General features: G+C 32.5%; 1 protein-coding gene across 8 annotated transcripts in view; it reads right to left on the minus strand.

Annotated features, from left to right (window-relative positions):
- Positions 1 to 26049, minus strand: part of Prosap (SH3 and multiple ankyrin repeat domains prosap) — a 153698-nt gene that overhangs the window by 87398 nt on the left and 40251 nt on the right. For 2 of the 8 annotated variants that reach the window (XM_089704043.1, XM_089704039.1), the window contains exon 1: positions 21921 to 22178. The exons of 2 other annotated variants lie outside the window; for them this stretch is intronic. The gene's annotated coding sequence lies outside the window, so the exon portion shown is untranslated. Of the gene's footprint in view, positions 1 to 21920; positions 22179 to 26049 lie in introns of those variants that run through there. 4 more of the 8 variants (XM_089704042.1, XM_089704044.1, XM_089704045.1 and 1 more) reach the window with 2 other exon arrangements.

Genomic DNA, 26049 nt, shown 5'->3' on the forward strand with positions numbered 1-26049 from the left:
TTTTATTAGTTGAAATGTAGGAATAAATAGACTTTGTGTTGTGATTGTTCAATTGCATTAATTTTATCTTTGGTATTTTATATTCGCAAGACATTAAAGACCATTAGAGGTTCAAATTGATATTTTCACATCGAAATATACCTTGTAAGTTCATCCTATTAATCTATATTAATAAATTAAAAATACGGGCTTAATTATTTATCAATTTAAGTAACAATTTCTTGCTAAAAGGTAAAAATCAAACTTATTAATATATGGAAATATAAACATCGAACTGTAAATTGCTTGAAAATCAATTTAACATACCTGTTTTATAGTGTTTATAAAAAGTCAAGGTTACAATAATTGATAAGGAGTAAAAGACTATAATATCGCATTTATACTTTGGGTTTTATTCATGGTAGAAACTCTAAGTACCTACCTACAGCACACAGTTATGGTATTGGTATTATATAAAATAAGGCGATTATTTCTTTCATTAGTTTAAAATAAAAATCCTGTAACGTATATCTAATTATGTTATAATATGTTTGATTTTAAGGAATATACAGAAATGTTTTTCTCAACATTATCAGCCCACAACTTACCCAATTAGTGAGATCGATCACATTATTATCAACGGAATATAAATATCTATAGTTTATAGATATTTTGATACATAGTAATTTTATACTTTAATGATATATGATAAAGTTCCGATAGTTGTTTATCTTATTACCGCTACCAAAATAGGTATAATTACATATTATTTTATGTACGGCACAGGAAAAACATGTGTGGGTGTGCAATTAGCAAAGAAATAATATTTTTTGTTAATTCTTTTGTTGATACTTATATTTGTTTATTTGTTTAAGTATCTATCTAATACGCAATGAATATTATTGAAGTCAATTTGAAAATAATATAAGCTCAAAAACGTAAAAAAATTCTAACGTAGGTAAACTAATCGTTAAAAAGTATCCTATTATTTAGTGCAACAAGTACACAATTTTGATACACGTTTATTATTACTTTTTCATGTAAAACTGTTGAAAATAATTGGTAAAAACTGAGATTTAAATATGTATATTAAATTGGTACACACAGGGTACTTTTCACCTGTATACCACTAGAATAAACCATTTTTTTATGTTTTTTAAAGTGGGGAAATCTTCCAAAGATACCTACGGCCCCCGGGGAAGGAGCCGGATTATGTCGGATTCTTACCGACTGAAACCCCACTGTGTTCCGTCGAGCCGCTTTAAGGCGTTACCCGGCAATTTCGACTATGTTCAACCTCTATAAAGTCTAGTACAACATAAAGCACAATACCGAAAAAAATATATAAAATAGGATGGTCTTTGATCTTTAATTGCTCGCGAGGAATTTTTTCCAAAGTTAATAGATTTCTAGAAAAAAAATGTGCCGTGGTCATCGATTTTTCCGCAAATACTCTATAAACTTCGTAACCTGCTGACTTAGAGCTCTGAAAATTTTATGTTTAATAAATTATCAATTACACAACAGTCCCTGACGAGGATATTTTGTTTCACTGATTAGTATCTTTTTAAATACAAAATGCGAGGAAAAAAGAAGGTGCAGCGGGAGAGGTTTGAGATCCGTCAAGTATGGTCAAGGTTATTAGCGCATGTATAAGCCTTAATGATGGGGCCGCAAACCCTGGGCTGATCTCATTTTCATTCAAGTCTATAACTACTAATATTATAAAGAGGAAAGGTTTGTATTAGGGATGTAACGATACCGATACCGATACCGATATATCGGCCGATATAATCGGCAAGCCGATATATCGGTATCGCCGATAATAAAACAACCGATACCGATATCAAACAATTCAAAAAACTGCGCCCAATGAACGATGCGGGAGGCCGCCCGCGCGTGCGCACTTTGTTTTTGAAATGAAATGTATTTAAAAATAAACAAAAATAAGAAAACAAAAAAAAGTATTTTTGTGGCAAAAGGCCCAGACTCAGCTATGCTGTTTGACTCGAGAGTACTACAGCGCTGATTTTCAGTCTGGCCTTGAGTTGAGGTTCGCCGCCAACAATCTGCCTACGTAATTATCTACTATATACTTATTTCAGAAAAAACTCTACCAATAGTAAACTTTTATGAGGTACTGATTGTATGTGTATTACTTAAGGTTTAACTGACTTTGTAAAATAATAATACTAAAATAAATGGTTTTGTTGTTTTTTGATTTGGCATTTTTATTTAAAAGAATACGATTAACAGTTGAGTCTCTGTTAAATGTTGGTAACTTTTTATGCATAATTCACTATTTATTTTTCTACCAAGCCATCGATATCGGTATCGGTATCGGTATCGCCGATACATTACTACAAATATCGGTATCGGTATCGTATCGGCAAAATCATGTATCGTTACATCCCTAGTTTGTATGTATAGGTATGTATGTATGGTTTTCACGCATAATCTACTGGACCGATTTTGATGAAATTTGGCAGAGATAATCTTTAGACCCTGAGAAAGAACATAGGCTACCTTTTATTGCGAAATATGTACCACGGGCGAAGCCGGGGCGGACCGCTAGTGTTTTATAAAAAAATGCTTTCATGGTTGCGTAACTAGGGTAGGTATACTATAATCTGTATACACTATAAAGATAAGCCAACTTATCTAAGCGTCTCTGTAGTGATACCGAAATTCTGGCGTTAACTGATAAGAAAGTTTCTGCTTACAAACTTTTATCGTCCAAATTTGTGGAATTATCGTCTTGTTACAGAAATGTTTGATTAGGTTTCTTTGTAATAATACTTATTGCTTATATTGAATCTATTTATGCACTATTTGTTAGATGAAATAGCGGCGCTAAAATAAAAATGTTGTGTGGTTTTATGAAACCACGGTAAAAGTGAAACTGTTCGAACGGTTCCGAACACTGCTTTGTGTAGCGCAAGTCGCGTGACGGTCGGCTGCCGAGTAGGTATACCTACTCGGCAGCCGCGATACACGCGACATGCGCTACACAGACCAAAAAGTTTGAGACGATGCGCGATGTAATAAAAGTTTCACTTTAATAATGACTCAAGTTATTCTAAAATGTTAATGTAGTTAAGAAGAAATTGACACAAACATCATAAAAAATGCTTGTGCTTCTAAAATTTTTCTAATTATTAATTATTCTATTTAAAGAGAGTGATAAGAATAATTTTGGCTCTGGTTTATCCGTTAATGAAACTTCGACTCACAATGTCATACAAATGTAATAATTATGAGTTTTCTAAAACAAATTCAATGTAAGATTAATTGCTGTTACAATTAATAAATAAAGCAATTTAGGACACGTTAAGATAAAATATGAAATAATGACAAATTGATTTGAACAATTAGGGTCACGCATGATAGTAGTGAGAAAATTGATAACAAAATATTATTGTAACTATCAAATATATTATCTATATTCATATTGATAACAGTATTTTGTGGTCTACTATCTCTTCATTAAATTTCTTCATTTTCTAGATTGTACGTTTGTACCTACGTCTATTATTAAGAGCAATGAAAAAAATATTATATTTTAATCACTTAAGATTAATCAAAAGTCGGTAGATATAACAAACGTTGTAGCGAAAAAAAATCAACTATAAATGACTACTGGTTCAGTCTTTGCGGTGTTTTGTTAGTTAAAAAAAATGTATCCACGTGACAATTTATTCCCGGTGCAGTTTTGAATTCGAAGATATTGCTAGTAGATACGAAACAATTATTATTTCTCTACATTTCAACGCATTGTTAATACTTAATAGGATCCTCAATTAAGCGACACAAGCAGTTCTTAAATATATTATTAATAATTTAATCAACACTTATTTATATGGCATTATGGAAATGCGAGATATATTCAAGATTTAATGATACCTAGTTAAATGTTAAAACTTAAAATACGTCAGAGCGGGCGGTATGCAGTTAGCGACCTTCAGTGGACATTCTGAATGGCCGTGGCGGTAATATGAGGTAAAAGGATCGATTTTTATTTATTTCTCTTATGGAGAGAAAGGAGTATAATTATAATCAGAGTGGTTTTGTGAGATATTGTATTAAAAGTCGTGCTCTTTCGATTTGGTTTAAGTTTTAAGATATGAGACATTATACCCACTATTGTATACAAGTCCACAGTCATATAGATCATGATAATGCAAAAGGATTCATGATGCTTCGTTTTTTTTGAGTCAGGAAAATATTGTTTCGTCATCATTAATTTAGAGTCATCACCATAACCATACCATATTTGTTTCATTTCGTAAACGTTTTCGAGTTTAAAAACCAGTGGTTTAAACTTTTAAGCAATAGTTTAGCCCGCAAAATAAGACATGTGCACTGTGCAGGCAAATTCCGCTAAATAAATATGAAATTCACATGACGTCAAACCTAATATTATGTGCATATTTAAAATGAATAAGATGACAAATTACCAGATAATAAACCTATACAAAAAACAAACAAATGATTGACTCGTTAAATAGAACATAATACTGGTATTATCACTTATTGTTCCCAACACGCTACGTGAAACGTGATTTATCAATTTTCAAGTAGCTGGTAACAAGTGGATTTAGCATGTGAACTAATGTTCACATTGATTCATCATAATGGTGATTTATTATCACTAGATTTCCGCCCGCGGCTTCGCCCGCGTTTTCAAAGAACCGAAAAGTTCCCTAACAAACTTTCGCATATATATCGCTCGTATAATATTAGATGGATGTACTAGTGCAAGCACGCGGCTTTGTCCACAAAAAGTAAATTTGTTTGCCCCTTTTCTAAATTATTTTTCGCCCTTTTTCCAAAATAAAAGCATCCATGTTACTTCTTATAATATCAGCTTCTAAAAGTAGGTACGAATTGAGCAAGTAAGCAGACTTAATTATAATACGATGTATCACTATTCACTATGATACCTCACACACTTTCTTATGCAATTTGCATAGTGGGTACCTTCAACAAAAGCTGTTAACTGTTACAAAGGGACAATTTGATTTATTAGTATCGATTGTTTAAACAGAAATTGAGAACACTTTTAAAGCGAAAGTGTTAAGATTTACGACTGCCTATTTTTTCTGGTTTATGGAAATATCCCGTAGCTTATTCAAATTTATAATAACAAGAACCAAGAGGAAATAGGCAAACAATGTTCTCTACAAAATATTATTTTATTTTCTTTGCATATAAATTGCAATGGCAATTCTGATAAAATTGTTTGACGAGAATTTATGGTCAAAAAATGTTGGGTTGAGCTTGATTTAGGCGTGTCACATACCGCTGACTGTTGAGGTATGCTTCATATTCGCAATTTTTGTTAGCTTAGTCGTTTACTGCTTCTTTTTGTATATAAATTATGTATTAACTAGCTTTCAGCCCCAGCTCTTCCCACGTTCTCTTATTTAAATAAAATACGTATACTTCAAAAATATAATATTCAAAATCTTCCCGTAGCTGTCAACTTTTTTTACATCCAAATTCATCCAAGTTTAATAAATCAGTCGTTTAAAGTTCATATCATTATAGACAAGCACATTTGTTTCCGCAATTTCAATATGAGAATGGAATTAATTTCACAAATATGAGAGGTTATACCTACTTAACTATATCTGGTATTTACATACTAAAAATATTCGTTTTTGCATTTTATCTGCGTTGGCATTTTAGATTTTCACACTCAAGCGCCACTAGGTACTGGTATCAAGTATTCGACATTCATTTTTAAAGGGCAAAGTCATTCTTGTGATTTAATATTTTTTTTGCATATTTTTCTTCAAAAACATTTTTTTCGTTGACATTTATTTAAACGTAAATGTTGTATCCAGGACGTTAATGACACTGATTATGATAATTACATGTGAGTTAAAATTATATTGCTAAGTAAGTAGGTTTGACCTCATACTTAACATTATATTTCGAACACTTCACCTGATCAGCCCATTTACGTTCCCACTGCTGCAGCTGGGACACGGGCCTCTTATGAGGGTTCAGCCTAAAGGCCATAATCCACAACGCTGGCCAAGTGCGGGTTGGCGAACGATCGAACACTTACTAGAAACAAAACTTAATGTAAATAATGTGCTTATACCTGATAGTCAAGAGCTTTTAATAAATCTTCATCCAATATTATGCAACACCGTTATACTATAAATAAAATCAACATATTTAGACTGCACTGCCACTAAAGTCTAATAACCGATCTAGTTTAACTTCTGCTCAATTTGTTATGATGACCTGTTTCGTGACTTCGCATCGTTAGCAATGCAAATATTTCCCGTGGTACATAACCATTGCTGGTATCAAACTTTCATATTTGCGTTAAAAATATTAAAAACATATTAATAAATAAATTATATACGCGTTAAAGACTGTTTGACTAACATTATTAAAACTTTTATTAAAATACTTACCTACTATTTCAATCATCAATCGTCAATAATAAATTGTGTAAAACCAATATAAATACAATGCTTCGTTTAAATCAAAACATAATAAAAATATTTTTATATGACTGTAAAAAAAAAACAGAAGAAACTTTTTCTTATTCGCAATATCTCGCCACCACAGATTAACCAAACATTCGAAACATTCAAAATTCGAACAGTCCTCATTGAGGCACAGATAACACAAGCAATACAAGATTAACAACTCGCACAGATTATACACCCTTTTCAGTACAGTATATAACGCATGCATGGTACGTATAAATATTTAACATTTCTCACATTAAAGCTGTGAATACATCCCAGTATTGCATAAGGAGTGTAAATTCTTAAATGTGTCAATTGAGAAGTTAAATAGAAAGGTACGGTGTGGAAATCTTGAGCATCGGTGTAACTTATAGTGTGAATGAAGAATGAAGATTGAATTAAACATGTTGTATATTTAAATAAAATTAGAGTTAATAGCGGATGAACTTATTAGGAATAATTTTCGATTGATTTTCTATTCTGCTGCTGCTAATTTAATTAAAATAATTGATAAAAAATGTTATAAATGATTGCGTGTTTTACGAAGATTTCGTTATTTACCTACATGAGTGCTGACGATTTCTCATAAATATCTACCTTGTTTTATTTAAAGAGATCCTCTACGAACTTGGAATTTCACTTTTAGGAACGTCGCGTTGGTAAAATTACTCAAAACACACAAGATTCACGATGATATTAGCATACATTATCCTTGTTCCACTACTAGCCATAAAATGTATGATTTCAGAATACAAACAAAAAGATTAAAAGATATGGATTATTAAGTCATATATAATTTTAAATGATCTCATCCTTGTTGATGGAAAACTTGAACTTGGCGCGTTGTGAAACGTGGAAGCAAATTACATCAATTTACATGACATGCATGTATTTATTGTTTATATGTAAACAAGCATATTTATATGCATGCACTTTGTAATGTTATTTGAATATTGATTACATATAAAAGTCGCTGTATAGTAAGTATGAAGGAATTTATAGCGAGGACCCAGACACGTCTGAGGGCTTTCATCGTCATATTAAAGGAGAATGACCACGGGTGGTATCGGTAAAATTTGAGTTGTGCCACGTATCCGTGATATTGTTAATTCCTATTTGTATTTATAATGATCATATGTATCACTATTAAGTCTTAATTATACCGGATAAATTAAAATTATAGTAAAAGTTTGTGTTTTGAAACATGTATGACCACGGATGGAATCGGTAAAATACTAGTTGTGTCACGTGTTCGTGATATTGTTAATTCCTATTTGTATTTATAATGATCACATTTATCACTATTAAGTCGTAATTATACCGAATAAATAGAAATAAAAGTAAAAGGTTTTGTTTTGACACATATAATATCTATCTCTCTTGCAAGCGTCATATTTATGTTTCTATTTGAAATGAATGTGTTCGACGCTAAGGTTCGACGCATTGTTCGACGTTATTTATTTTGAAATAATGTTTATTACGATTTACTTTTCACATTTGTCTTGTTAATTAAAATATTACCTATGTAATAAATGTAAAACTTAACGTTCATCGTTAGTTTAAACTCGATAAAGTATTTTTATTTTTTGAAGTATTCAATAAAACTATTGTTTTATTTTTTTTTGCGCGAACTGCGGCTTATTTACATAAAAACTTTAATCATATCTAAAAGTATTAACATCAAGCTTTAAATTGAGCTATATTTCATCTTGACACAATAAGTTTGATTGCGATACCAAGTGCCATAGTCACTTGGGCAATCTCCTTTTAATCTAATGTATGCGATATTTCGCGTGAAAACTCAATTCATTGATATAAACTATACTCTATTTTTTGATATGCATGGTGCAAATAATCAAGTACAAATCCTACTAATATTATAAATGCGAAAGTTTGTGAGTATGTGTATGTGTGTGTTTGTTACTCTTTCACGCAAATACTACAGAACCGATTACAATGAAATTAAGCACACATATAGAGAGTAACTTGAATAACACATAGGATAGGTTTTATCTCGGAAATCCCCCGGGAACGTGAACTAGGCGGCTTTTCTTTGAAAACGCGGGTGAAGCCGCGGGCGGAAAGCTTGTAGTATAATAATTATGCTATGTGAACATGCAAACCGTATCATGTTAGTTGGTACCTTATAATAATATTAAACAACAAGCGATAAAACCTAATGAAAATAAACAAAAAGATAAAGTTCGATATTTTTGTCAAATAATAGAATTCAAATTCATTTTATTCAATTACAATACCGCTTTAGTCATTTATTCAATAAAAATTCTAATTCATAACTTAAAGTAAACAATTAATGTTGAATTGAATAGAATATTAAAGCGACTGAATTATGTCACCAATTAACAGTCGTACGCGAAATGGGAAACATCATTGTTTTAAATAAACTTTGCGTTATTACGAACCAACTTTAATGGACTTGGAGTTTGGGCGTTGAATGTTGAAACTGTGTGGTTTGATTCATGTTTAAGTACATTTTCAGTATTAATAATTATGAGATTTTAAGCGAATACAGCTTAGGTAAAGAGCTTTATGTGATGTTTGTTGTGTTTAATTTATGTGTAACTTGGGAAGCCTGCTATCGATTCATAAAAAAAACTGCGGATAAATCCGTATTATTAAACAAAGATAGATAAAAGTTTCTATCCGTTTGACTCACAGGCAGCATCTACGAAGTATCCCACGTAGTATTAACTAACACTGATGCATTTAAAGATATCTAGGCCATAACTACGATCAGAACTTTTAAGTCATAATAGAATCTGTACCTCCATTATAAGCTAATATCTATAATCTACATATTACGATAATTTTCGATTTATAAGTACCTGATACACGTGTGAGAGGACCGGCCTTGCTCAGCCCAGCTGTATTCGCTAACAATAGAGCTCATACAAAACACGGTATTATCGGTTGCAATAGTAATTATAATTGTGGGTATTAATAATTAGGCCCTGGTATTACTTGTGTTTTAATTGCATAGATTGCTTATGATTTATTGTATCGCACTTGGAACATATAGAATTAAATAATTATGTGTTTAGGACAGTAGTTGGAATTATGGAAATTACATTTTAATTATTATTATAGAATGTGTAGCCTTCACTGAAAAGAGTAAGAAAAAAAATACGTGAGGCACTCGGGGACTGCCGCGGTAAAACTATTGCATGCTATGCCTTCAAGCCACACCTCCGTGCCCGTCGGAGTGGGGAGCGTGAAGTTTTTTCGTTACGGAATTTCTACATTCGGTCCCCGCGTTCAAGGCCCGCGATAGAAGCTATGCAATAGCTTAAAAACATTCAATTGTAATACATAAAGTGCTATCTAAAATTATACTTTTTCTGTGTTTCCAAATTACATAGTTTTTCGTCAATTTTATAGCACATTTATTATTATTATTTATAGCTACAATCTTGAAATACGTAACAAACGTACTACGATAGTATTAATTTAAGTTAATATCAATTTAATAGCTACTATCTTATCACAATCATTGTCAATGAGCGAACCACTTGTCTTATCATAAGTACTTGGAGCATAAATTATCACAAAATTTTCGTGAAAACAAATACGCAATCTGTCCCTAAGCATACTTTGATCTTTGATAAAAAATAAAATAAGTAACTAGGTATGATTTAGGATAACTTTTTCTAAAAAAAAATTATGATTCTGTCTAAGAAAAAAATAATAATGATGGGTTTTATTAGTAAAAACTTGAGTCAAATTTTTGGAACGACTGACGGATAAGTTTCGTTTCATTGTGTTTTGATTATTCACCGTAGACGCCGCGGGCGGTCGACGGTAGCAATGTTTATAATTATTTATTGTTCAATTTATTTTCAAAGCTATACATAGGTAGGTACCAAATTAAAGTGTATCTTGACGTTTCAAATAAAATAACGTAGCTATAGATTTTCTTATACACGGTATGAAAAAGTCAAAAGATATGGTTCTAATTGGAAAATATAAAAATAAGGTTTGTAATAGAGCCTATGCGTCATATCATGACACAACATAATAATAAGACGGCCTAAGAAGAGATACTGTACTACGTAGATATAAAGATGATAAAAAATTAAATCGTAGACAAAAGGTACTTTGATTTACGCCGAAGGACATTTGTGTACAGAATGTGTAAAATATTTTATAAAATTACGTGTAACGTGTTATACTTAAGCATTTGATAGGATGATAATGAATTATTAATTTAAATATTTTGTGGATAAAAAAAACTATGAAATAACCTATACAAGAAAAAATTATTTGCAGTTATTAGTGAAATTAGTTAATCACTGCTGTAAGCTTTACCAAAATCTAACTCTCGCATTAAATAACTGCAATAGCCATTTTTTTCAGCCTCTCTTGTATGCGGTTATCATAAAAAATGTGGCAGTGAACATAAGCAGAATAGATAAAAAAGGCATGTGAATTTCCGACACGAACGAAATAATGTATTTGCTGACATATTCCGAAAATTTGATATAAATTAAAAATATTTACATAGTTCACTTCCCCACTCGACTGTACGTTGTGACAAAAACTGAGAGCGAACTAAGTATTCGTACATAAATTGAATTGTGACGAGCCGATCGGGTCAACGAACCTTCCTGCTAATGAACTTATGTTTGTCAAGGTGATGAGAATTTTACACTTTAGAAGATTTTGCTTCGAGATTCCTACAAAGAATAAAATAGATTACAACATCTCTCAAGGACTGAATTACCAATTCCAAGGTTTCTAGTAACATGTTAAAAAATAAGAACGTTGTTATGTCAGTATTCAGTAATGATAGGTGATATTTATTTCAAGTCGTACTCGTTAGTGATTTCAATGTAGGTAAGCACCTACTTACAATATTTCATAATTTCGAGCTTGCAGTGGTGGTTGCACACACATTTATAAATAAGAAGCTAATCGAGATGTTATAATTACTTTTCCGAACTGTATTTTATTTTCATTGCAAGATTAGCATAGATTTACGGTGCTTAACTTACCAAATATGTTTATACAGACATTGGACAAGTCAATATTTTAATGTTGATAAAATATAAATATCTAAGATAAATATATACAAGTTTATTCTTGTTTTAAATGTTCAATGTGAATAAATGTATTCAAGCATATTATACTTACATCACCCCTATGTAAGGCTAAGTAGAGAAGGTCTTGACTTCCTACGCAAAAATGGACTATAAACCAAATAAATTTAAATGATAAATTAACCCAAATACCTTATACGGCTGACATCACCTTCTTGGTACACTTTAATTAATTCATTTACTTTATTTGATACCTAATATCTGTCCTTAGCTATGGCTATACAATCAGCGAAGCTAATAGCACAATGGGGAACTAATGAGCGTGGCATAAAGTTTCTTTTTAAATTAATAGCGTGGATTTAATTTCCTTTTAACAGTACTTTTTCGTGCGATTTATACCAAAGTAGCTGTTGGAAAGAATTCTCTTTCGCTAAGTTAAAACGTTTCCTTAAGAGCTGATCAGTATCTCTTAATTTATGTTATGGTTTATGTTGATTTCCTGGTAGAAGTTAGGTGGATTTAGTTTCCGTTTCGATCCGTTTTTAAAGCTTTAAATAAAAAAAAAAATACGTTGTAGTTAGTCTTCATAACATTTAAATGCACATATAAATATTTGAAAAAAATTAAAGGAAAACCATCATGAAGGCGGGATTCGAACCTGCGTCTTTTGCCGTACCGTGGCGACGCCTAACCAGTCGGCTCAGACATCATGGGCGGTGATTTCAATACATTTTATCTCCGTGTTCTACGTAGACTTCAGTGTTCGAAGCACCATAAACTTTACAATGAATAAAATGCGCTTTACATCCCTTATGTACTTCGATTTCTAAGCGTTCAACAACAAAAGTAATTCGCGTGTTTCATAGCTTCTCAATTGTGCCGTGGGTGGACCGGTGTCGGGTGGTAACGACTCTAAGGTTTCACTGGACGGTGGGTACGGTTACTTTGAAATTTTAACTATGCATCCGACGTGGCAGCCTATCTTTCTATACTACCTTTAAATTATAATATTATAAAGCTGAAGAGTTTGTTTGTTTGTTTGAACGCGCTGATCTCAGGAACTACTGGTCCGATTTGAAAAATTATTTCGGTGTTAGATAGCCCATGTGTCGAGGAAGGCTATAATCATCACGTTAAGACCAACAGAAGCGGAGTAATGAAATTGAAAGCACATGATACCTAATCATATCCGCGTAATAGTTGGTAGGATTATATTTAATAGTTATAGTTAATAGTTAATAGTTAATAGGATTATAGTTAATAGTTAATAGGATTTGCATAAGTAGTAAGTAGGTAGGTAGTATTTTACATTTGTTAACGTCATCCGAAGTTCTAATAAAATGAGCACTGTACTTCACATATCAAGCAATCATAATACTTTGGAAAGTTACATAATAATCTTACTTTTTTGTTTTCAACTAGTTATTATTTTGCGGTATTTAATTTCTAAGAACAGCACTTGTCGACAACATTTAAACTAACATGCTGTTAAATGTCAGAAAAATCAAAACCTATTGCGTATTCAATACAAACAATTAGCCGTATACCAGACCGTTACACAAACCTCAATTCATTCAGCCGTCTAATGCACTTTGACAATTTGCCTCGTTCCGTAGATCACTTCGTATCGAATATCGTGATACGGATCTATTGCGAGTATTGTTCATTGATATGCTGAACAAGTTAAATGATATAAAGTTAGCTTGATTATATAAAAATGTACGTTATGCGAAAGATTTCAATGTACTATAAGTACTATAGCATTTATCCGTTTCATATTGTTGAAAATTTTAAGCAAAGCAAATAGAAATTGATATTGTTAAAGTTTAGGCATATTGAATTTAATCACCAACAAGCATCCATTGAATATTCTGAATATTCAATACTTCAAGGCCTTAGCTTTGAATACAACCAGGTATTACCTTCCTTGGAATACAACCAGGATAAACGTACTAAATTTTTTATAAACAGTCTTGATAACATTTAAAATTCCTTCCCCCTTATACCTATCACATCATAATTAAACAGAGCGTGGTTCGCAAGAGCAAGCACTTCAAATAAATTGTTTAAAAATATCACTAGAGAGAATTACTTAAAATATCACTAGAGGGAATTACTCATAGCAACAGGCTTAACCATAATAAATTATCTGTGATGGATTAAGCTCTCAAACAAACAAACTCGTGGACAATACTTTCAATTTAGTAGAATTTGCGTACGAATTTACGGAACAACTTTCTATTGACAAATCAAATTCGACATGTTCCCGTTTTGCACCATAATCAATTACTTACGTTGATTTCATGTTAATTCTGTCAACCGATAGCTTTTACATTCATATTAAATTATATCTTCAATGTCAATAGCATGTACCTACCTAAACATATTCTTAAGCCGCTATCGCACAAATTTATAACTTTTTGTGGATGTTTTACACGATCAAAATAGCTTCAATGGCACTATAGAACTCGATAAAAATAATTATTATTAACAATATACGAGAAGGTTGCAAATAAAAAGAGCCATTAATAGAGTCTATGGAAAATAAATGTAATGATAAATGAGATAAATCTTCGGCAAAGTTGTTTTTGCCTAATTTAAGTAGGTAGGTTCATATTGAACCCATATTTTTTACCTTTTATTTATAACCGTGTTTTTATATCATATTGTATTTTAATGAGGTTTTTTTTTGCATGTTAACAAATGGTGTGTTCGATTTCAAACGTCACCTCTTTAGAGCCTCATAATATACGCCTACTAAGTGTTTTTGTTGGCGAAGATAACACAATTAGATAAAAGTCTCTACTTCAATTCTCTCTTCGATAAACAATCGAATAAGAATTTGATATCGTGAATATAATTTGCATTTAATGTAGCGTGTGACTTTATTAAACATTGTTACTTACATGAACTTGGACGAAAAAAGCGTGCCTAAGATCCATGCTATAAGTATAATATGTTCTATCCCTTTATAATTTTATAATTTCCTAAACTTGACATTATTGTGAATCGTGTGCCTATAAACAATAAATAAAATCGAAAACCATACCTCTCCTATACTACTATCAAAAAATACTAGATAGATAGTTATACTTAATACCCACTGTAAAGTTATTCTTTTAGGTTCAAAAAGCGTAAAAGCTTCGCTGTATAGGATTTCTAAATTCAATTTAGAGCTTTGGGCGACGTCAGATTAATGTCACAAAAAATCATGGCAATGGGCCGGAACCAATTTCCAAAATAAACCAGGAGTTTGTAAAAGGCAATGGATTTACGACGAGCGAAATTCGACGCATGTGTTTCTGCGTCTTTTGGTTTGTGGTTAATCCTGAAATTTCCCTTTAACAAACTGGTTCATGAATGTCACATAGTTGGGAACTTAACATACATGTCATTAATTGGCTATTGTATTTAGGGCCGATTTTTCAATGCTTGGATAAAACTTATTCGTCGAATAATGTATAAAACTACCATTTTAAAAACGTATTCTAATAATTGCCCGTATTTGACAGTTTATGTGACATTTTAATATAAAATGTGTAAATACTTTATTGGACGGATAAGTTTTATCCAAGCATTGAAAAATCGGCCCTTATAATAATAGGTATGTAATGTGTAACGGACAGTAACGGAGTAACTGAGAATAATTCATAAGACGTGCGTGTTTATCCATGTTATCACTAAAAGGACATGAATCTATAAGAACTTATTTAGAACACTTGCAATGATTTAACTCTAAATTATCTCTAATTGATCTAAGGATTTAACATTCAGACAAACAAATTCTCATGTCTTCCGATTATCATTCGCAAATCAATAGATTACACAATGATAAGATTACAAGACCACATCAATTCCCATGTGAAAACTACCCATTAGTTCACTGTTTCAATACTCCGCTTGTCACTAATTTGTTAACATGATTAGTGTATACCAGGCCGAGAGTAGATTATACCAAATTCAATCAGGCTATCCACCGCTGACGTAACAATGTGATTTATGGCACACTCAGTGGGTCAGTACGTGCTAGCATCTAATGAAGTGTACCGCAAACTTGGTACACCCAATTTACCGTAACGGCCATTATAAACGGCTCGAAATGGTCTGTTCTTGGTAACACTAGTATTGGTTTAAGGCTATCAGGTTGACTGTTCTTTGCGGTCAGACCACGGATTAAAGACGATGGAAAACAGCTCAACAGGCTATAATTCGATTTGATGGCAGTGCGTTATATGTACCTACATATTTATGATAATATGGAGCTTATTTAATGAACTATAAGCAATTCTGGAATGGTTGGCTTATGTGAAAATCAGGCAAGACTTTTAAACGCATCTTCCGTAGTTCCTAGAGTGATCACTAAACAACTATCGGTTTTAACATTTGGCTGTACAAAGCAATAACATTATTGATACAACAGATTAATATTGAAGCGGCCTTAGTTAATGAAATTTAATATCTATAAGATTAACTAACTACTAATCTACTAGCTTTATTATTAGACATATTTTGACAATAAACTGGCGTAATTTTACAACCCTGACATAAAATGTTATAAAGAACTTCTATAGTAGGAATTTTAATGATTTTGATAAAATTCACTGTATAAACTCCGCTTTATCAGCGATTATACCACTGGATATCAGATAAGAGTAATCCAGTAGATAAATAGTCATTTTCATGCTTTTTAGATAATCATGTATCGACAGTGCTAAATTGGTGTATTGCGTTATTTAAGTAGAAACATTGATAAGACGTGAACATCTAAATCTGGATTTGATATGATCCGGTTCGACTTGAATAATCTACATACAGGTAGATTCTGTTCACGGTTATGTAGAGTTATTTGAGTTGTTTGTTTGCAACCTTTAAGTCGATTGTGACGCAACGCAACTTTGATTAATAAGATCTGCATCTAGTGACACAAAAATTTTGGAAGAAAAATATCTTCGTTATAAACAAAAGTATCTTCATCGCTTGCACATCGCATCGTCAAGAAAACTAGACTCATATATATTACGGATACGGAATAACTAGTTACTTATTAAACCAATGTGTGTCATAATTATAGAGGACATAATATTGGTAATGTTTTTCAAATAATTTGAAAAGTAGCTTTCGTAGAACTTTAGCTTAAATTGAAAATGTACACTTTATAAGGAAATTGTCAAAAAATAACTTCGCAGGCTTCCCTATTTTACAGTTCCAAGAATATCATGACTAATGAACGTAAGTATTTATTCGATTGACGTTGTGATTTTTGATGAGACTGGGAAATAAGATGCGCCAACAGGACGCCAGTAACTTTGGAATGTATTAAATTTGCGAATAATAGCGTTACAACACTATGATGAGGGTATGACGCCAGTTAGTAACAAGTTTAGCATTTCAGAAGTGATTTATTATTATATAGTAAGTTTAATAAATTACAAGATATACCTATAGATACTGGAACATAGTCTAGAGTTCGGTATGAAAATTATAACAAATTCCATAGCAATATAAAAATCTTCATGACTACAACTTACAAGTCTACAAAACTATGAGACTTGTAATATTAATAAGAAATACCTATTAGAAAAAACAGCATAATTATTTCAAAAGCTTTTTTGAATGGTCTCTACAAAAAGTCAAATAGATCAGATTTAATACACATTTTTGGAAATAGTGATTGAGTAAACAGATTCAATGATCTTGCTTTAATTTTGCAAAAAGCTTGCAACACTGGTGGAATGGTGTGGGTGGCACTACTGTCATGCACTTATATCCAACCTACACCTGCATTTACTGTGTGTGTGGTATGATACGCTATCACTCATATTGAGTAAGCGGTATATGACAACCGATAGTTATATAATTATAACTTTTAGCTCTATAATTTATAAGATTTGTGTTTGAATAATACACAATACGAAATTTATCAGTAAAGGCATTTTTTACGATAAAATTGCGACGAGGCGGATTTTTTTTTTTGTGGTGTCAATGTTAGCCAGAAGGGCTTCTACATTTTAACGCGGACGCGGGGGTGAACTGAAGGTTCACCCTGGTAGCGACATGCACAAGGGCGTCCCCCCTTGACGGGGACCACGAACCTCGGCTTGAGCTGTCGCTTGAGTGGAGGAGGCCAGAAGGGCCCTAATCGGACGGGACGACGCGGACGAGGCGGAACGACCTATTAATAAAATAAATCCATAGATCACTTTCACAGCTGCATTGCATTAAGATAAATGATATTCCTCTTAATTTTACAAAACGTACATTTCTATAGACAGCGTTTTACATACTGGCAGTATACAAACATGCCGATACAGTCTCTAAAAGGAATTTTCATTTAACTTTATAAATGACCGACAATATTATTGTTTTACGATCGACAATCTCAAGCGATACGCTATACCGTAATCAGATTCGTATTTTGCAATCGCGAATGCGTTTCGAGATAAAACTGCCTTATATTTCTTACGTCTTGGATCTAGATAGCCTCAGAAATGTAGGTGTTATTGTTCGTGGTGCATTGCATGTGAATAACGAATAATATGAATATTAAAATAGAACATCGTCTATAGATTATCTGTATAGCCGTTTTCCTAGAAGTTATGCGTCTTGTGTTTGTGCTCTGTGGACTGTGGGTTGAGGCCTTTTTAATCTCGTAGCATTTCTTAAATCTTTTATTCCATTCTGCAAATATGTCACGCTTACGCTATAAAACTACGTTTCATTGCTCTGTATAATATTAATCAAATAAAGTTTATCTTGGTAATGTAATAATACGCACAAAAAGATATTGTCCGCTTTTATAGGACACTTCTTACTTGTTTATTTTTGTTTGTTCAGTGGAGGATAATGACATATACCTACATCATTATTTTTTTTTAAACTGGGTGTTTTACATTGCTCAGTAAAAAGTTAAAGGAAGGAATCGTTTTTTTTTAGCGTGTTTTCACCAAACTTTTCAATTTTAGCGTGTTTTTTACGCAATAAAGTTAAAAATGTATGTCAAAGTTCGCAAAGTAGACCCGCATTTTTAAGCGGATCCAGGTGGTCTGTGCTAATGTGAAATGTGATAAAATAATGGCCTTAAGTAACACCATATTGAGAGAACTGCACCCACTTTTGGTCCATAACGGTTTGACCTTTATTCTTACGCTTTACGTCTGAGAAAATCGTAAAATATCATAATTCACGAATAATAATGAATAAAGCAACATTTATTATCATTGTTTTGCATGTATCCTGTTTTTCGAGTGATTGGTGATAAAGGTTAATCGTTCGTTGAATATAGTTAATTAAATACCTATAGTAACAAGAATAAACCGATCAATTCTCTCTAGAGTAGGTACCGAGACACAGACAGACAAACTTTCGAATTTCATAATATAGGTACCCATTAGGTAAGTAATAGCTAGGTTATATTTGTCTATGGTAATAGGGATTTAATTTCATACAATGCTACCTAGAATAGGCTATCATCCTGGATTAGGATTCTTTGATTGAAAAGATTTTTTGCAGATAGAATTTAAAAAGGTTGAGAGCAACTTACAATAATTATAAAAATTTCTATGAGTCAGTCAGGTAGGTAGGTACCTACATTTAATCCTATTAGATTTTAGGTTATCGGAATAAGCAAACAGAATAGGTACCTTCCTTCCTACCTATCTCTGAACAAACCCAAAAAGATACAGGTACCGAATAGTCTTTGTGACCCCGTTAAACGATAGTTACCTATTTTTATCATTTAGGTAGGTAGGTAGTAGCTGTTTTTTTTTAGTTTTTTTTATAGACGTTTCCCATAGAAACTTGTTAATTTTTTTTTAATTGAACAGGATTCGAAAAACAATTAAACATTCTTTCGACATTCGATTTTTAAATACTTGTTCGAATTCGGAATTGTCGAATCAAAAGGTAGTTACCTAGGTTGTGGCTAGTTCGTACCGAAGTAGGTACGTATATTTATAATGTATGTACTTACATAAAATACCTAGTAGTGTGCTCAAATCTGGCTTAACTTAAATAGGGTGGTGGCACCAATTATCGGCCATGTCAACTTTTTTTGAGCTTTGACTAGATGTAATTTTAACATTAATACCTTTTTATTTCTTTCAGTGCCTTTTTTAGGTAGATAGATATTGAAACTCCATTACTACATTTGCAAAATTACGAATCCATTGTTACTTTATTAAATATAGAATTTTTATTTCGAATATACCGATTTCCCTCAATATCGGCCACTAACAGCAAGATAACACCCTAATATCTGCCGTCTTTGGCCCTAATATCGGCATACCTTTTCTAAGGTGAAGTTAGATCAATAAAATTTAAAACTGGTAATATTTTTTTTAATATCAATTGTGATACAAATCATTTTTTAACTCACCTATCATGATTGGTCTTTTCGTTACATTGCATTGTCTTAAAAATTAAGTGATGTAACTAGTTCAGAATTCTTAAGACAAATAAAGATACGGGGTTAAATGAGATTTGTGTCCATCAACTAGAAAAAGAATTGGCTTAGAAATGTGATCAGAAATCACCCAATCATTATAGCCATTTGCAACATATTCATAGAGTACATACACTTCTCATCCACCCAATATTTGATAAACCAAGAAACCAGGAGGATGGTGCTATTAACGATTACTTTAGGTGGTCTATGGATGTAGGGAAAACAACCATGGGAGGCAAAGATTCTCCTGTTGCAGATATGACTAGCAAAACAGTTATTGTTACTTTTTCACTGCCCTTAGCAACTTCATAAATGTTCTTCCATACCTTAGGCCCTATTACTTTACCTGTCTTCGGACAAATACTAAAGCTCGTCTCATCCCTATTAAATACTCTCCGTGGATCTTGTAATAATATTATGTCTTCCGTGCCCGATTGATTTTATATTTCTTGTAAGTCATTAAACCACTTTATTCTGTAACTACAGCCCTGGCCAGCACTTCTGGAGCCCTTTCATTAAGAATTGAATGTCTTTTTAAAAACAAGGAATACCACTTTTTCCCTGGTTTTCCATTTTAAACGGATTGGATCTTTTATCTTCTTTTTAACGCTATTTATCACGTTGCTACGTGATCTAGGAAAATCGCAGATAGCCATCCGTATCATCCATTGAACAATTTCATCTTCTTCATTTTGGTTTAAGACCGTATCTCTACCAACTGTGCAATATGTGTCTATTCTTCTATGAATTCTATCTTGTAAAGTGGTCCTCGGAATGTCGTATTGTCGAATTGCCTCTCTGATGCTCATATTTTTGATTTTTGACGGCATTCACTGCCTCTATAATTTTTAGATTGTGCCGGCATGATTAACAAAAATTAAAATACATCTTGTATCACCAGCCCTGTTTATTGTAAAGTCCGACGGTAGTAGAAAAGGTTTTACTAAGGTGGCCGTTATTACGCATCGATTCGCTTTATATCGGCCGTAGCTAATAAAAATCGTTTTTAGGCGGCCGACTTTAGGATCTAGTGATAAAACGGAGCTGCTGTTTCATTTCTAACCTTATTAATGTCACTGCTAACATATTAAATAGCTAAACATGATATTTAAATTTTTCATGCATTACCCCAATATCGACCACCCGGCCGATATTGAGATTTATCAATGAATACAGATCCCTAATCTCGGCCCCTCAATTATTTCATTAAAAAGACAAATAAATGTAAAAACACACTATTTTTTAGATAATTTGTCTGTTTTTCTTTAAGAATATATAAAATTAAATACTCTTGGTTTATTAAATTCCATTAAAATACTTATCAACGTAAAGCGTCGACTCAGAGATTTGACTTCGCAATGCCGCCAAACTACGCATATCCGTACCTGCGCGTGCTCTATGGCCAACTGAATGTTCAACAGTTGAGGTACCCACACCAAAATTTGGGAGGTTTTGCTTATGTATATAGAGACTCTTTTTGCATAAAAACTTTTATGATTTAAGATCGATTTTTATAGTTATATTCCATTTTCTCGAAAAGGCCGATATTAGGAGATGGCCGATAATAGGAGACTCCACCCTACCTAAATTGAATTGAATTATTCTCGTATCATGCCTAGAACTACACTCTGGATTCTAGTCTAGGCGCTACGTAAACGTTCATGAAAGGTAAATTAAGCGATAAATATTCATGAAATTGAACGTTTCGAGTACAACACCTACCCAAACACACAAATTTATTCGCTGTTATTTTTTTATAAAAGTAATTGTTTCTTGTCAAGTAAGTTTTATCGAACCACTTAATTGTTACATACGTTTGTTATGCGATAATATGAAAATGGAAGGTCAACGGAAAAGACCGTCATTAAACTCACACAAAAAGTCACGGAACTTAATTCAAATTGTATGAACATTTAATGAAAAATAATCTTCGATCTTGATACATACCACAAAAACGTTAGCGTAGAAAAAAATCCAAGTGGGGCACACAGAAAATATAATAACTCGTATCACAAACACTGTATACAAGAGTAAACACAATCCACTTATCTATAACACAAAACAATCTAATGTAGTTTTTTTAATCACGTTAGATCCAATTAACGCGTTCGGAATTGTTACGCGGGATTTAAAACGGAACGACATACAACCACCATCTGACACTTATCAATCGCGACTGGCGAGCGACGGAGCGAGCGAATGAAATGAATCGTACCGCGTAGGTACGGCATTCGAATGGAATGTCACTCGCAGTGTCGACCGCGGAGTGGTGACCGAATGAACGAGATACCGTAGCTGCTAGCGGCTAGCGCTGACAGCAATTTAATAATATTCACCAATGATGATCTTTTCAGTTTTTTTTAAGTGTAAAGATAAAGTATAAAGTTTTTTTTTAAATCCTCAAACATTGAAACGAATCTTCCTGCAATGTAAATAAGGTATTTTTGGCATGTCTCCACACATAAAAATGTAACAATCGAATTTCATAATAACGTATGAAAGCTCTATGTGAAATACGAGTCACCTACTTTCATAGTTTGTGTGTTAAAATGATTATCATTACCGCGAGAATTGTAAACATTTGATGAACTTGTAAGTTGTAGCCAACTATACTGATTCGTACCATCCTTGACTAAAAGTTGATATTTGCACACACATAGTTACATCCGCGCCATTTCCTACCTCGATTCACGCATGCGTATTTTCGTTGTCTTAGTAAATAGATTTTTTTAATAATGGCTTATTCATGCGTGAAGTAGGCAAGTAGCGTGCATTAAAACGGACATGAGTAGGCGCCTTAAATTTTATGGTCATAAAACAGTGGAAAGTTATGATTTGTAGGTCCGGATAAATTATCTATCCTCTTACATTAGTAACATTTAATACGACTTTATATTGAATTAGGTACCTACCTAATGTTATTTATGTTACGAAAACTTTCGTATATTTATAATTTATATGGATATCAAACGTATTAATCGGTATTAGGATATAGGTTATTATTTCAACCATACAGACCGCAATTTTATATAAGTACGTTTTTAAAATGGTAGTTTTATACATTATTCGACGAATAAGTTTTATCCAAGCATTGAAAAATCGCTCAAACAACTATTTAGTGCTTTCATACCTATTTCCTTCATTTCTTCAAATACTTTTTGATAATTTTTATAAGTCTGTGCTGTATGTTCTAATCCAAAGACTTATTCAAATGTTCTATAGTCTGTGGTACCTACTTAAAAGTATGTTAATGTCTATGGTTAAAGTTTATTGTTCCCGTATGTATTACTTTACTCTTTGGTTTATTGCAAGCCAAATGTACATGACCATAGCCAATCGGTCGGTACAATGCGTCGGCATGTCATGTCCCGAGACAATAAGTTAATGGTACAGTATTTATAGTTGTAGTATAGCTTTGTTCCATAGACAATTATTTGTTTTCTATTGTCTGGATTGTCTGGTCACAGGACAAATATAAAACAGTAAAAAAATCTGATTCTAAAGCATCTAATCTAAAAAATACGAGTAGGTACTTTAAAAAAGATTACCATTAGTGAGATTAGTCTTTACTTATAAAAATCTAAGAAAAGACGCAAGAACGACAGAATAAAAAGCTAAAATGTCTGAAATGTAAATCGCGATAGATATAAAGGTAATGAAAATGTAGGTGAAAGGTTTCAAAGAGCGTAATAAAGTTGACCTACAAGACCCTTCGGATCTCAGCAAATAGACGGAAGCAAACACTGAATTTTCACTTGAAACGCCGAAATGAATTCTAATGCGAGCCTTAAAAGGGCTATATTTTAAACGTTTTTAAATGAAATTTTACCTGGTTTTTATTATGGTGATATTTTGACGGTAAGTGGCCTTGACCTATGAATAAATACGCAATTAATCCAACACTATTCGTAAACATTAATTTGTTCATTAGTTGTAATATTATATAAATTGATGCCATATATACATTCAAATGTAATTATGTGAATACCTTTTTATTATTTAAAACAAATGTTATGCACAAAAAATGTAATATACTAGGTATATAGTAAGTAAGTTACTAGTTAATCGTCGTCACAGCAAAATTTGGCCAACCAGACTAGGCTAGTTTTCCGCAAGTATCTAATGTATTTTAGACAGCTTGAATAGCTTTATTGCATGTGTTTTCCTCCAAATTGTATTATATAATATAAAATAAAATTTTCCTCCGACAAAAATTTAATTGGGTAACAATCTTGAATGAGTTAGCGCACTTTTTAGATGCAACTTGCATAAAAACTAAAGTTTTATTGTATAAAACTTCTGTATCCGTTCAAATAAAATCCTATAAAACCTGCATAAGATCTGTGCTACTACTATGAATTCCAAGTGCCAACTTCACAGTCCAAAGTCCAGTTCGCAGGATCGATTCCCGCGTTATCAGAACAGTCGTTAATCGTGCTAGGATATACATCGCCGGGCTTATCACATTGCCGCTCTGACACGCTGCAAGTACTGTTACATACTTTGATTATGCAAAGATTAAGCGAGTTGCAGATACTACTGATGGAGTGTCGCGTTTTCGGCTATGTTTAAAAAAGTTATTAAATTAACTTTTCTTAGGACCATAGCTTGTAGTTTTAGCTCCATAGGTACTTAATACAGATAAATAGTCCCGACTGAAAATGAATGTACACAGGTGTACCTCTTTTATTTCAACAATAAAAAGGCAATGGGTAAAGAAATCAAAGCCAAAGAGCTTCCTACAATTAATATAAGTAAGTAATTTCAGGAAGATTCCACAGTCCGCACTGTTAATCGACTGAAAACTATAAATCATAAATATACATTACAAACACAACCTAAGCCTCAGAGAGAAATATATTAATAGGCAATAAGCTCCATAACATGATCTATCCTTGTTTATTCTACACAATTGTCCAACTCCCGTTACGTTCGATCTCCGAACCGCAATCTTACGATTGGAAAATTATCGACGACTCCGTGCGGGGTCAGCACAATGGCCAGAAGAAAAACTAATAAGCATATTGAAAAACGGCCTCTATCTTATCGGAATAGATGTGAAAATTCCGTGCCGAAATCAGTATATTTATATGTATTGTTTTATGTCGGTTATTTCTTATTCTGCGGTGAGACTGAGGCTTTTTATTGATGTTTAGTTTATCGTCATGGGTAAGGGCACGGAAATCGGTCAATGAACACGTAGTAGCGGCTAGATACTGTTTCCGATATCTAATATAATGTTACATGTAAATTGTAAACACATCTTTTGGTTCACAACTTTCTATCGAATGGGGGCATAATAATGTGATCTTCAATGCAAATTTTGCAACTTTTTGTTGAAATCTGTTAAAAAGATCTTAAAGCGATGTAGATATAAAAAAAAAAAATATTTGAAAATATTGCCAAGGCTTATCGTAATCGCACTGTGATTGCACAATTACGACTTATTTCAAGCAATAAGCATGTCAAATGATCGAATGAAGTTTTTATGGTCCATGAATGCAAACAATTTATCAAAATTTTCTGTAATTTGTGTCACATAAATGCTTTGATGAAGGTCAGAAATCACTATAAATTATGTTACTGGTTGACAAAATGTTTCTAGAAATAAACAAGAAATACAATGAAACATTGTAGGATGTTTGTTCGTGTTGTTATCATTGTTGAAAAATAATCAGTATGTCATCATCAACCCATATTTGTTGGTAATACAAGAACATATTATAGATGGTGGCTAAGGCAAAATTAACAAAGCTGGCCAAGAGCGAATTGGTAGATGTCGTATTATGTTGTTGGATATGCACATTTTACATCATGACGTCACAGTATTACCATAGGAAATAATATTGTAATACTGTGATGACGTTGTATCTGTGATATTATAATAATGTATAAATATGTCGCTCTATTACATTGTTACGCGTCAAACCACTTTGAATATGCTCTGATTTTACATTCAGTGCAAAACTACGTCCTCTATTTACAGTGTGGAGATCGTAAAACTTCTTATTTATCACAATAGTTGGAACTTTCGGTCCCTGAAGATCAATTTCCTTGGCTCGAGGTTCCTATATTT

Source organism: Colias philodice, chromosome 15 (genome assembly GCF_061535455.1).
Source record: "Colias philodice isolate Cphi_HAF_F1 chromosome 15, ilColPhil1 Martin Lab GWU primary, whole genome shotgun sequence".
NCBI classification, from domain to species: Eukaryota; Metazoa; Arthropoda; class Insecta; order Lepidoptera; family Pieridae; genus Colias; species Colias philodice.